The following is a 13,481-nucleotide window of genomic DNA, read 5'->3' as shown; positions in this document are numbered from 1 at the left end:
ACGACGGGGTAAAGGAGAAGCCCAAGAGTTTGCAATCGAATTCTCCGCGCATTCCATCAGCGAGGATCGGGCAAACGTCAAAATTGAATTCCGCGGGAAAAAGTGAGTAGTTGTAAGACTGATTTCTTCTAGACCAATCGTATGTCGTCTCTCGGCTAGTAAATTCTCTAGAGTTAATTCTTTAGTGGTATCAGTAGATGTCTCTTCAATGGCAATATTTGACTTTTAGTGCATCTAGTAGATAGTCACGCGCATTTTTTTATGGTGCCGCGCATTTTTTTATCGTCGCAATGATTTTACAACGGCTGCATTTATATGTGTAATTATTAAATTAATTCTTATAATATAAGTTGCAATATATAGTAGAGAAATGTATTAAATCTTCGCGTTATCTTGAAAAATATGTACGTACATAGAAAAGAAACACGATCGTCTATTAATTTCGTCAATATTCCTGGGTTATGTATGTACGTTACATATATGTGTATAGTTATATACATATATAGTCAGTATAATCAATGAAACATTTATTACTGCTCTGTGATAAGGGATAAAATTTAGAAATATATATATATATATTTCATTCATTTTCATATAAATTGCATATTCTTTTACAGATTCGATAAACGTGAGGCCGCGTTCCGCGGTCGAAGGAAAGAAAATCGGCATTAATTCTCCATCCTCCTCTGAGAGAAGAACAGAAACGAATGCGACATTCACTCGAACGAACGTCGACGATCGTCGATCTCAAATCAATAAAACACATCAGCCGGCAAAAACATTTAAACGCATCGCAGACTCAAACAGCAACGAACAAATATACGCAACAAAAGAAGAGGATAATACAAATTATAATAATAATAAAAATCCTCATTCTAGAAATTCTAAAAATAATAAAATTGATCGGACCAACGCGGCTGTTTCGCAATCAGCAGCCGAGGAGAAGAACGAGAAAACATTCAGTTTGAAGATGACAGGTGCTTCGCCGGGAACCGGAATAGAAAAGAAGAAGAAGAGATTCTTCTCCAGGTTACCCATAAGAACATGGAAACGTCTGAGAACGAAAGAACCTGCCGCGTTGCGTCTTGAGAGCAACGTAAACGAAGATGATAACTCAAAGTTTCAAGCAGTGACTACGAATGACTCGAATGATCTGAAGAAAATAAAAGACGGCGAAATCCAGAGCAATCGTCTTGGAATGAAACGGAGCAATCGGTTCGGAATAGGATCGCTCAGTGCCGAGAAACCGGAAATAACTTCCTCCAACATTAAGAATACGAAGGGACTCAAGGACTCAAGCGTGGCGAGGAAGACGAGCGAGCAGCGAAAGAAGAGAACGAATATCAAGTAAAGGTATGAGATATTTTGAAATATATAATATGTCAAAAATATAAAAAATATATATATCTTTTCGAGGAATGCGCTTATGCTTATAGTATAGAAACGTATTTTCTCATCGATTTTATCGATTTGTTGACAAGTTGTGCGGGGGGACACGTGCGGCAAAATTGAAAGAGAACAGCAAAACGATTTTAATTAATTCGCAACTCTTTCTTTCGATCAGTATCAGCTTGTTTCTGTCCTTCGTTCGCGAGTAGAAAAAAAAGCATGGTTCGATCGAAAATATGTAACCACATAGAACGAGACGTGCATAATTGTAATAGGGCTGCACGCGCGGTGGGTCAAAAGAAGACCCCCCGAATGATACCAATTATGTCATCAATGTACCGCACGTCCCCCTGTCGACGATTCTGTCACAGCACAGTCACTCTCTTCGCCCGCATGTCAACCCCCGCTTGCGTAACCACCCTATAAAGGAGAGCGCCTCGTCGCGTATAATGCTGCGTCGCGATTCTGGGGCTGGGGATCTCAGGATCACACAGGAGGGAAAATATGTAATTGTCCGCATTTACCCCCTGGCACCCGGCGCGTACTCAAACAACAACACGGACACCCCGACACCCTGTACAGAGAGAGACATGATTTAATCCGGCCGCGGTGAATCGAACATTTTGTCACCCTGCATTTCCTCCATTTGTAATTATTCGTTGTTAAATATTTAAATCAATACAAATCTATTTGAGAGAAACTTCATTATCGCACGATATTATCATGTGGAAAAAGTGAAGACTCTATTTAGTTATTTACAATATTGCAAGCATAAATAAATAATGTCGAAATTCTTATCGGTTCCAATCTATCGTTCAATGTGTCTCATCTCGCAATCTTTAACCCTTCTGTCAATAAACAGGTACCCGGGTATAAGCTTTAATTTTGTGTAAAAAATGTATGTCGGAACTTTTTTCCGCCTGAAACAAAATTCATTTGTGTTCAGAAACCTCCTAAAATATAATAAAATGTAAAAAACACACAGAGAGAATTTTCTCTTAGAATTTACCCTGAAAATCAAGATAATCGTGGGACAATGTGGTATGGAAAGAATTTTATGAGAATTTCTCTGATTAATATTTATTACATTAAAAATAATAATATCTATTATAATAAAATATAAAACATGTTTGATTAATTTTACTATGCAGTTTAGTAAAATTAATCAAACATGTTTTATATTTTATTATGATAGATATTATTATCTTTATTGTGATAAATATTAATCAGAGAAATTCTCATAAAATTCTTTCCATATCATATTGTCCCACGATTATCATGATTTTCAAGGATAAGTTCTAAGAAAAAATTCTCTCTGTGTATATGTATCAAATATAATAATATAATAATATATAATAATATAATATAAAATAAATATAATAAAATATAATGGGAAAAAATGTTCGTTATCCAGCAGTTGTTATAAAAAAATTGTCGCAGTGCAATGTGTCGAGAACCCCCCGGGTACCCACATACATTGAAAAATTACGCATTGACGGAAGGGTTGATGATCGGGAGAGCGATAAGAATGCGAGGGCACAAAACCGGAGAGAAAACCGCGACGCCGAAAAAACAGAACGAGAGCAGATAAGCGCAAAAAGGAGGCGGGCGAGCCAAGCCAAGCCAAGCCGAGCCAGCCCAGCTGAAGGCGGATAATCAAATAACCTGCACGCACCGTATAAATTATCAATCAGGGCGCGATTGTGCAACCCCAACAGAGGGAGCCATCCGTGTCGGTAAGGGTTGTTACACATTGACGTCGGCGAGGGGTGGGAGAATAGGGGGGCAGGGGGGCGCGAGGGTGGACAGAGGCGGTGGATTGTGTGCGCGACCTCGTCGTAGTCGTCATCGTCGTCGTCGTCGTCGTTGCTCTCGTGTCGAGTGACCCCGCAACAGTTATCTTCCCTTCCGTGCGTGGGCGTGCGTGAACGTGAGTTCACGCCCCACGGCCTTTCGAGGGTGTATATATGCGATCGACGCGTGCAGAAGCACGAGGGTGAATCGGGAGCCGCTTCGTAAGGTGCGGCTCGTCGCACGTGTTTCACGAGAGATTCCCCGCAGATACCCCGGGATATCCCGAAACCATCGTCGAGTTATCCGGGAGATGAAAATTTGATGCGCGAGGAAGAGGGGACTTGCAGATTCTCTGCATTGCATTTTTTTTTCTTTTTCTGTCCACCAAGATAGGTATGATAGTGTATTATGTACATACATCCCATAGATGCGATCCTATCTTTTTCAAGATCCTTTTCAATCTCGGTGTAACTCGCTCGCGTAAGGGATGTTTGTTATTCGTTGACGAGGCACCTGACCATCGCGATGGGAGAAATAAGCGTAGCCGAAGCCAATTAATCGTCAAAGGGGATCACCGACCCCGACCCGAATATGCCTACGGGATCGAAATTAATCGGCTAATTTTTCTCACCAGGATAATCATACAGGCGGCTGTTTTCGATGAGCTGATTATACTTTTATCGTCTTTTTTGCAAAAATTATTTAACTAATTTTGAATTCTTTTGTTACTATAGAACAACACAAGCGCGCGCTGCGCGCGCGCTATTCCTCGATTTTATATAAAAAAGAATATTTTTATATAAAGTTTGTTTAAACTTGATTAATATTTTTGACAGAAATCAGCTGATTAAAACATTAATATGCTAATTAAATTTTAAAATAAAAATATGTTATAAAAAAATTAAAATAATAATATTATAAATAATATGTTATAATACTTTAAACTCGAATAATATTTTTTGACAGAGAGATCAGCTGATAACTGTCAAAATATTAATCGAGTTTAAAGTACTATAACATTTTATTTAAAACATTATTATTTTATAATTTTTATTACATACTATTATTTTAAAATTTAAGTAATAAATTAACGTTTTATAATTAGCTGATTTCAGTCTATAAATATTAATAAAGAATTAATTTGCTAATTAAATTTTAAAATAATAATATGTTATAAAATGTAAAATAGTAATATGTTGTAAATAATATGTTATAATGCCTTATCTGCGATTAATATTTTTTAACAGAAATTAGCTGATAACAGTCAAAAATATTAATCGCTTTTAAAGAATTATGACACATATTATTTAAAACATATTATTTTAATTTTTATAACATAATATTATTTTAAAATTTAATTAGTAAATTAACTCTTTAATCAGTTGATGTATGTCAAAAATATTAATAAGGTATTAATTTCTTAATTAAATTTTAAAATAAAAATGTTATAAAAATTTAAATAATAATATGTTTTAAATAATATGTGTTATATAATTTCTTAAATTCGATTAATATTTTTGACAGATATCAGCTGATTGCTGTCAAAAAATATTAATCGCAGATAAGGCATTATAATATATTATTTACAACATATTACTATTTAAAATTTTATAACCTATTATTATTTTAAAATTTAATTAGCAAATTAACGCTTTAGTCAGCTGATTTCTGTCAAAAACATTGTTAAAACGTTAATTCGCTAATTAAATTTTAAAATAATATGTTATAAAAATTTAAATTATAATGTTTTAAATAATATGTGTTATAATTCCTTAAATTCGATTAATATTTTTGACAGTTATCAGCTGATTTCTGTCAAAAAATATTAATCGCAGATAAGACATTATAACATATTATTTACAACATATTACTATTTTAATATTTTTAACCTATTATTATTTTAAAGTTTAATTAGCAAATTAACGCTTTATTAATATTTTTTTACATACATCAGCTGATTAAAGCGTTAATTTGCTAATTAAACTTTAAAATAATATTATGTTATAAGAATTTAAATAATACTATGTTTTAAATAAAATGGTATAGTACTTTAAACTCGATTAATATTTTTTGACAGTTATCAACTGATTTCTGTATCATTCTTTTTAACATAAATCAAAGAATGTGTTGTTCTAGTTCCGTTTCTAAAAAAGACATGTTAAGTGGATTTTCGCGAATATTGTTGCCTTTTTTCGCGATGTGATTAGCTGCCTCGGTTTGCGTTGTGCGTTATATTCATAGCATCGAGAAGCTGTCATCGCGAGAGTTAACAGTTTGACAGTTTGTCCAAAATAAAATAAATAAAATAATAATACGTTTTAAATAATATATTTTAATACTTTAAATTCGATTAATATTTTTGACAGTTATCAGCTGATTTCTGTCAAAAAATATTAATCGCGGACAAAGTATACATTATAAGTATATATTATAACATATTATATTATTTACATCATATTATTATAATTAAAATAATAATATTTTGTAAGTAATATAATATGTTATAATACTTTATCCGCGATTAAAATTTTTTGACAGAAATCAGCTGATAACTGTCAAAAATATTAATCGAGTTTAAAATATTATGACATATTATTTAAAATTATATTATTATATAATATTATTTTATTTTTATTTTGGAAAAACTGTTAAACTGTTAACCCTCGCGATGCTATATGATATAACACCCAACGCGAATCAAGACAGCATCGTGGAAAAGCGACAACAATATCAATATGCTTTTTTAGAAAAGGATATTTCCACCGATCATTATGTTTGCTTTTGACAATTTTTTCCGATGCAAAAATATCTCGTCCGCGAAGCAGGGTGCGATGCTGAAGAATAAATTCCGATCAACTAATTATATTTTTATCAATTAACTCTTTCGAAAAAATTGTTTAACTAATTTCGAATCCATTTTTTTGTTATTTTCACGGATTACTATATTGTTCTTGACATTTTTTCCTGATGCAGAAATATCTTGTCCGCGAAACAGGGAACGATGCCGAAGAATAAATTCCGATCAGTTGATTATATTTTTATTGACTCTTTTGCAAAATTAGTTTAACTAATTTCAAATCTATTTTATTTTATTATTTCCATTGAGCGCCATATTGTTTTTGAGAATTTTTCCCGATGCAGAAATATCTCGTCCGCAAAGCAAAGAGTGATGCCGAAGAATAAATTTCGATCAGCTGATTATATTTTTATCAACTTTTTTGTGAAAATTATTTAATTAATTTCGAATTCATCTTTTTTTTGTTGTTTCTACCGATCACTACGTTGTTCTTGACATTTTTTCCCTATGAAGAAATATCTCGTCCGCGAAACAGGGAGCGATGCCGAAGAATAAATCTCGGGTCGCACGTTCCGCTGTGCCGCGAAGCGGAATGCACCTATTAAACAACGCAGCCACGCGCCCCGAATAGAGGGAGAATCTCAGGGGGTGGAGGAGAGACTAAATAGTTTTCTATAGCCGCAGGCAGTGCGCAATTGTGCATCGAGTCGTCGTCGATAACGAGATAAACCGTACGTTCTCACGTTTAAACGTCAGTGCGCTCGTCGAGAGAGAAAGAGAGCACCGCTATATCAAAGAGTACCCCTAGTACGTACAAAGAGATCAAAAGGTCAACTGGCGAAGACGAAGACGGTGGTAGTAACGCGAATCGCGCCGATAAATGACTTGATAAACGAGGAAGAGAGAGAGATTCAGATACAGCCTCTTGTTTATTTATCGCGACCAATCGACGCGGCCCAGCAGCTTCCACGGTCGCGCGTAAATGGCCGCGGGCCTTTATTTAATAAGTTGTTATAAATTAAAGGGCTACCGCATATTAAACCACTCTCGGCATATTTATAGTGATTCTTAAGAGAGTATATATACCGGGCGTACGGTTATGTAAATCATCGCTCGCGGTACGCACACGCACACTTATACACACACGTAGGCACACATATACGCATCCCTTATGAATTTATCTTCGGCGATGAAACGACAAACGGTTTTAATTGCCGCTTCGGGCATAGCGCGTCGAGATGCGATCTCCTTCGTTGGATACCAGCAGATACCGGCGGGATCCTTCGATCCTCTGCCATCGGTGCCTTGTTATCTTCGCTTCGGTTCTGGTCCGACGACGAGAGATAAGCGCGCCTCTCCCTCTCTCTCTTATACTTTCATTATTAGCAATTTACACACGCGCAAATGTGTATCATCCTCTCTTTTCGCGCTCGCGAAACCTATCGAGGTTGTTAAACTCGACATATTAATGCTTCCTCCTTGGAGACTTTTTCGAGAAACTTGAAGAAATTGAATTTATAGCTACAACACTCTGGGGCTGGCTTTAGATAGATCCATATAATCGCGGCACACACAAATTTCAAGATAAAATGATAAATTCTATTTATAATTTTATATGCCGCATATCTTAATTTATATGTGCAAAACACATATATATCCTGATATGTATTTTGCACCAGTGTATTTTACTTCTTTAAATATTTTGTGTATTTTTTTAATTACATGATACATAAAATAATTATAAACGAAATTTTACTCCGAATTTTGTCGCGAATTATAAATCGACTAAAGAGAGAGAACGAGCTTACAATTAGTAGATATATAAATTACAGATGAAATAGAAAAAAATTGTATATTTTGCTTCTTCAAATGTGTGTGTTTTTTTAATTATAAGACATGTAAAATAATTATAAACGAGAATTTTTAACCCGAATTTTCTCGCGAATTATGAATCGACTAGAGAGAGAACGAGTCGATAGATATAAATTACAAATAAATAATTAAACGGAAAAGAAAATTTTCTATAGCATATGGAGGAACGTCGAATCCCTCTAGAATCGATTGTGCCACATATACCTATTCGCAGCGATAATGATCGGTCGGAATCCAGATAGGGTAACGTAATGCGCTTAACTGACGCAGAAGACGGCGGGTATGTATCGAGGTAGTTCGATAGTTCGCGCTAACAGCATTTGATCCCGGCATCTGAGCCTGAGAGTTCCCAGTTTGTCGGAGACGCCTAACAATGCCCTTATGTCGGCGTTTCGCTACTCGTGTCACGCGCGCAAGAGAGACTTCGACTTCGGTGGCAGCGGAGGAACGTGTTCCTGAAGTTTCCGGCTATAATCCGATTCATCTCTCGGGGCACCCCCGGTTTCTCTCTCTCTTTCTCTCTCTCGAGCTGCGAGAGAGATTCACGAGACTTCATTGTCGTTGCTTATAGAAATGGCACGCGGCGGGGTTTAGCCGCGTTACCATTGCAAACGATACAAACGATCTAATTTCGCCGACGTAATAAGGGGAAGTCTCCGGGGGAAAACGATGAGGGTGGGAGAGAGAACCTCTGGTTTCTATAAACATTTCTCTCGCGCTCGACTATAGAAATGCTTTTTCCTTCGACATCCAGAATCCAGAAGGAGAGAAAAATTTTTTTTCTCTCTCGCTTCGTATTATTATAATTCCGCGGTTATACCATAATCCTTCGCGCGACACACGAAAGAGAGACCGGACAGGGTTGAGGGGGCGAAGGGGGGACAGGGGGGACGATGCGACTTAAAAAAGCACGCCGCTCGCCGTAAGTCATTCCTTGGCGAGGAAGCAAGAACGAAATGGGGGGCAGGAAGGGGGACAGAGGACGAAAGAAGTGTCCCCGAAAATCGTGAAACCCACGCGGGGTTAACACACAGGGAGTCGCGCGGAGAGTCTTCTTCGAGGCGGGTTAATATATTTTATCTACTGACCAACACACACCGTGAAGAAGGGGGAGGTGGAGAGGGGAGGGAGATGTATCCTGCCGAGGTGCGGGCTTTTATATACCGCGTACCGGTATTTTATGTGTCACCGCCTTGCCTAAGCGTTTGATATATGAACTATGAAGAGGGGAGGAAGAATGATATAGGAGAGGAGAAAAGGATAGGGCGAGAAAGAGGCGACGAGGGGGCAGGAAGGGGGCTTCTCGTCTGCCTCGCCCGCGATATATGTTCTTTTGACAATGAGGAGAAGGAAGCCCGGAATATAGAAGGGAGAAAATATGTTTACCTAATATTCTCTCGCGCCGCGACGAATGCACAATCGCGAATATATGCACCGAGATATATATTTTGCGAAAATAAAATCACAGAACGCTTTGTGTTACACGACTCCACTTTCTCTCGTCTTTAAAATTTGTAAATTTCCTTCGCGCGATGTTATATTTCTCGTTATTATATCGGTGAATATTTCAAAAAAGTATCCTCTCTCTCTAAGAAAGTCTCGTGTCTTTCGATGATGAGGGTGAACATGGAGAAGCATAATTTAAGAGGAATGAGAGGATCCTTGAAAAGTAGGCATCTCGCGGAAATTCAGGGCGGGAGAGAGAAACCCCGAAGAGAAATAGAGAAAGAGATAGGGCAGTCTCTTGATTGAGTTAGCACTTAGCTCAGTGATTGCCGTTTGTGACTCCTTTGCCATTTTGCTTGCAAGTACCCTCCGAGAGATTGCGAACCAGAAGAGAGAGAGACACCCCCGCGATTATTCCTCACGTCCTTTTTTCTTTTTATCGCTCAAACTTTGCAAAGTTTTCTGTTGACTGGGCGGATCCGCCCTGTGTGTCTTATGATGAAAAAAAGAGCGAGTTTCTTTCTCGCAGATCTCCCTCGGAAAACATCTCTCGCGACTTTCTTTCGTTGGTATTATAAAAAAAAGAAGAAAAAATTATTTAAAAAAAAAAGAAAAAAACAGACAAGTAGCCCCTCTTCAACCGGTCAGTCGGTACGCGCGATTACGCGTAATCAACTATGCAAACGATCTTTAAGCCCGATAAAAATGCAAGTATCTATAATGACGCCGGCCCCGATGAGTTTTTGCTCGTAAAAACGTTTCCCATGAAATATGTACTTAATAACGGGCAAGAAACGGGCTCGTAGGTTTCAACTGGCATCTGTCCCTTGTGTGTACACGTCGGTGAGCAAAAATAAACGGTTTTTTAAGTACGTTGTTACTTGTCATTACGCAGAACGATGAGGCGCGTTAATTGTTTTATGATCGCTAATGATAATTATAGCGTTTTCGGGGAGACTTCTTTTCTTGCGTTCAGTGAATTTTACACAGTGTGAAATAATCTCACATTTTTGTTATATCCTGTATAGTGATGTATAATAACAATAGTAGAGCTCAGCCATTTAGACACTTATTAGTGAAATCAATCTTTCGCAAATTAATTTTTTTTATATATGAATTATATTTGAATCAAACGTGTATAATATTTATGATTTATCCTCTTTTCACGGAGATGAGTCCTTTCCGGATCTATTTCCATTATCTGCGTCATCGAAACCACGCACTCATCTACTACACACACGTAATATACACCGGTTTATCTACTCGCATATGTGCATTCGAAGAAGCGCAGCGACTACGAGAGAGCCGCAATAAATTACCTATAAATCAAAAAGGGAGAAAAAGGATAAGAGCAGAGGGAGAGAGAAAGAGAGCAAGATGCGGCAGCCGCGGCGAGTTACGGTTTCGCGTTAAATATGAAATACTGCGAGCCCGGCCCTATATAGTAAATCATATGCATATATATACGCATACGATATTAAGTAGCTGCTTAACATATTTTAATTGCCAGATTAAAATTTAAAACGTCACACAGGCGATGTCTGCACCCGCTTAATAGTCAATATAAAGCTGCCTCTTCCGTTCATCTAGAGTTTTTTTGAAACGTAAAATTACTATAAAAATTGACGAATTCGATTAAAGAAATAGCTGCTTATATTTTATAATATTTTTTTACGCGGATGAAATCTTGTATCATAACGTGTCGAGATAAGTATAAATCAAAGTTTTTTCGAAAGAATATCTCACGATTTTTAGTATTCTTCGATAGAGACTATCCGATCCATATTGACAATACTGATGAAAGATGGAAAGAGAGAAAAAAAGCAATCGAGAAATGAATTTTCCCAAGTGTGGACACGAGCGAAATGATATATCGCCGGCGAGATAATAACGCGTGTGAATAACAATATAAACGATATTTCCATCGATATTTACGGCTGTCTCGTTCCTCGTCGGCGTTTTGGAGCCCCGAAAATCGTAACGAGTTTCAAAAGGAAGGATCTCTCTAGCCGAAGGCGGACGTTTCTCCTACATGAAGGTCGCGAAGGCCCATTCAAAAGGCCTTATTAATATTGTAATTCCCTTTTAATACGCGTAAATCTAAGATCAAGACAAGGCCACCTCGGAGACCTGTTTTTTATGTGGCTGCTTTAAATTTTATAGATTCATCTCTCTTTCTCTTTCTCCCTTTCTCTCTTTTTGAATGCACTTGAGATAAGATGCACTTACACACACGCATGAAAAAAATTATTAGCTAAATTTTTGTCTTTATGTTACACCTGAAATTTAATTATTATATCTAAACTTTAATATTTAATATGTTTAACTATAATTTAACTGGGATTTCCCTACTAAATTATAGCTTAAAAATATTGTAATAATTGATATAGATATTATATAATAGTATTATAATATCATAGCTGAAATTTAAGCATGGTAATTAAATTGCCGACAATGCCTAATATCGTGAATGATATATCTTCACGGGAAAAAATTATTAGCTACCATAGCTAAATTTTAGGTGTCCTAATATTACACCTGAAATTTAATTACCATGTCTTTTGAGCTATAGCAACTAATATTTCTTCGTGCTATAATTTAACGGGGAATTTTCTACTATAAAATGTAGCTTAAAAATATTAGTTACCACACCTAAAATTTAGCTATGGTAACTAATATTTTTTCTCCATGTCGTGGAAGAAATCCCGATCGAGAGGGATTCCGCGCGATCCCGATCGTTAAGTGGGCACTAATTATCATCGTCGGAAATAATAATGTATCGGATCCCGAAGTGAATCGAAACTACCGATCATGCTCCCAAATAGTGACCACCGCGGCCACCTTTCGTAGGCATGCGCGCATATATAAGCAAACGACGCATTCACGTATATACATATATGTATATACATATAGAAGCCTTTCCGATTGCGTTGATGGTTCGGTCTCGCGTAAAGGAGATAAATCGACCGTGCCATTCAAAGTCGCGGCAAAGCCCGGGACCCTCGACACATATCGAGAGAAAAAGAGAGGGATGGATGGATATAGAGTCTCGCTCGCGTCTCAACACGCGGCGTATCGTTTTCGATGATGTATCCAAGAAGAGACCGAATCGCGCGCATACCTTTATTATTATCGGTAACACAAAGGATCGGGGAAAGGGTCCAGCGTGTTGAGAGAGAGTTCGCCGCGAAGTCGGTTAGGTTCTGATGGCGGTGGTATGACGAGGTAAATTATTTATTCACCGGCGACTGTACGGGTGAATAATGGTTCCCCCGCCTTCGAAGCGCGAATGGCACCGAGAGAGAGAGGCGCGTTATTGATCACCGAAATATCAAGAGTAGGCGTATCCATCATCCGTGGTCCATCGATGAACCGCGCTCGCGCTCGTCGAAACGTTACATACGAATTATTCTCTCGCGCGAGTTAACCGCGCGAGTGCGAGAATACGTCTGCGAGAACGCATATTCTCATATATACGCATATATATGTGTGGGTACCGACAATAAAATCGATTTTTCACACGAGGTATATTTATCATGCGGTGGCGATAATGGGCGTGCACGCGGTGAGATACGGGATAAATATTTCGAAGTAAATAATCGTTAGCTCTATGGTATCGGAGTGTCGGGGAGGCATTAATAACCGCGCCTGGTCGGTGCCTGTCTTACAATATAAGTATGTGTATTCGATTCGTCCGAACCGAGGCCTCTCCGCGAGAGAATCGTTTCGCGGATCCGCTTCTCTCTTGTGTCATTGGACGAGTGGCGGTTTTCGATCGGACGAGTGCTCGTTACTCGATGGGTCGTTTTGCAAAATTGCCGCATCGATTCGGCCTCGACAATAGACAAGAGAGAAAGAGAGAGCACGCACTTCAGGATCCCTTTTTGCGAGAGGAACCTACTTCTTGAGAATCAGCGGGGTACTAATTGCGGCTCGATAGTAAATGCATGAAGACTGAATGCATAGAAAAGGATCGTAATTGTCATGTCTTTTCCCTCCCTCTCTCTTAAAAAAAAAGAACACGTATTTAGAAATTATTATTTAATTTTTACGCCGCATGGAAAAAAAATATTAGGCATCATAACTAAATTTTAGGTATCCCTATATTACATTTAAAATTTAATTTATTTAGTTTATTTAGTTATTTAGAAATTTAGTTAAATTTTAGCTATTGCGCAACTAA

The sequence above is a fragment of the Prenolepis imparis genome, unplaced genomic scaffold (assembly GCF_030444845.1).
Source record: "Prenolepis imparis isolate NDT839.2.m4 unplaced genomic scaffold, iyPreImpa1.0 SCAF_8, whole genome shotgun sequence".
Lineage (NCBI taxonomy): Eukaryota > Metazoa > Arthropoda > Insecta > Hymenoptera > Formicidae > Prenolepis > Prenolepis imparis.
Note: the sequence above shows the minus strand (reverse complement) of the source record.